Source organism: Lynx canadensis, chromosome D3 (assembly GCF_007474595.2).
Source record: "Lynx canadensis isolate LIC74 chromosome D3, mLynCan4.pri.v2, whole genome shotgun sequence".
In the NCBI taxonomy this organism is placed as follows: domain Eukaryota; kingdom Metazoa; phylum Chordata; class Mammalia; order Carnivora; family Felidae; genus Lynx; species Lynx canadensis.
Window position 1 is genome coordinate 87,093,557 of NC_044314.2, and position 2,117 is coordinate 87,095,673.

The window sequence follows — 2,117 nt, forward strand, 5'->3', positions numbered from 1 at the left end:
GACCGGAAGCGCCGCCCTCAAAGCCCGCCCCCCGGAGTGGGGGGGCACGTGACGCCAGCCCTTGTGCATGACGTCATCGCCGCGCGGGCGGGCGGACGTGACGTAGCTGGCTGGGCCCCGGGGCCAGACGCGTGGAGGCGCTGCCTCCGGGAAAGGTAGGGGCTGGTAGGGAAAAGGAAAGGTGCTGCGGATGGACTTGTGACGCGACAAGCAGCAGCAATGAGGTCGCTGCGGCACCGGAGCATGTGTTGTGAGGTCATAACAGCCTTTTTCCTCAAGGAAAAGAAATGTGGAGATCCAAAGAAAGCAGGCAGTGAAGTTACTGCAGCCTAAGCCCAGCCTGGCCCGGGGAATTCCAAAGAAGGGTATTTACGGGGAAACAACTTTAGATGCCTTGGGCGCCTCGGAACTGTAGAGCTGCCAAGGCATTCGTTTAACAAATATTGAGACCTGCTTTGTGGACCAAACATTGGGCGTACAGTCCTGAACAAAACCAAAAGGACCCCCTAGCTAGGGGAGCTAACGGACTGACAGGGGAAGCAAACAAGAAACAAGTAAAAGGGCTACAACCTGGGAGAGCACAAAGAAGGAAATGGGTGCTGAAATAAGAGACCACCTTTGGAAAGTGTAAAACACGGCCCCCTCAGAGAAGGGGAGAGCTAAAGAGATCCAAAGGACAAGAAAGGAGGAACCAACCACCATTCCTCTAGGAAGCCCAAGGCAGCCAAACAAGCATGTGCAGAGTCCCGGAGTCAGGACTAGCTTGGGACACTCATGAAATGGGCAGAGCATTCAGCCAGGATGGCCAGAGCATCACGAGCAGAGACCATGCATAGGACCCCTTTGCACCAACTCCGAGGAAGTTACCTAGGCCTCCAGGTGAGCCACACTGTGCTCTTTCAGAAACATGATTTGGGGTGCAATTATTCAGTTGCCCCAGGTATCTAGACATCTCTCTAGATCCAGGAACCTGTGAACTCCTCCTGCTTTGGAATCTGCAACAGTTCTAGTTAGATTTCTTCCAAGGGCTGAGGTTAACTACCACAGCCTAGTTTTACACATAAAGAAACTGAGGAGGAGACCTGGGAGGAGGAAATTTTGGTTTTTCCCCGCCAAATCCAGTGATTGGCAGGTCTCCTGGCTCCCAGTCTGACATTCGGGAGGCTGGCATCATACCACATTGACCTTGTACATAACTCAGTACCGAACACAGTCGAGGCATTCACTGAATGCTTATTGGCCGACTGACGAGCTTTGTGTATGAAGATGACGCTTCTGCTCCAACATCCGTGGAACAGAAGGTCTGAATTGTCCACCCATACATTGGGCTGGGTTCCACTGACCCTGTTCTCACTCTCCTTCCAGCCCCTTGTGACTAAGGGCACACACCTGCAGAAAAGTTAAACGTATTTCATAATATCTCTAAGCAAAACGTTTTATGGAGTTTGAAAGGAGCTCACAATAGTTTTCTTCTTTTAAACTTATTATACTTGGTCCCAAAAGGTGGCCTTGAGGAGGAAAGTCCACAATAAAGAGGAAGGGGATGTCAAAAGTCAAGTTGATGATCAGAGTACTAGCTCAGTGTTTTTCTTTTCTCTCCAGGAAAAGAAAAGACCTGCCAAATTAGGAATAGTCACTAGATTTCCAGGAAATTCTACTTACCCGTGAGGCTTAAGAGGTTATCCAGAAATTTCTCACAGTCCCCTTAATAAGGTTAGGGGTCAGAGCACTCCAGAATATAGAGGGATGAAGTGACTCAGTCAAGAACACGCCTGGTTCTGAAGGTCGCTCTGTATACTCTGACCACTAAAATGTTCAGCTGCAATGTTGACCTCTCAGCGCCTTGCCTCACTCGTTATAGAGCTCTTCTCAACCCTGTTTTCTGTCACAGTCCTGTTTGAGTCAAAAACCATTTCCTTTGCCAAAAGGGCAAACCATACAAATATCTCGTTTTCCGCGGCTCTAAAAACTCCTTGCTGCTCTTAAAAGTGGTTGAAAGAAGACCAGGAACATCAGAAAATCCTTACATCGGGGTCAAACCTGTCAACTTAATGTGTGGGTGGACTTGCTCGTTTTCCTCCTTTTGGTTGACTGATGTTTGGGTTTCTCGACCCACC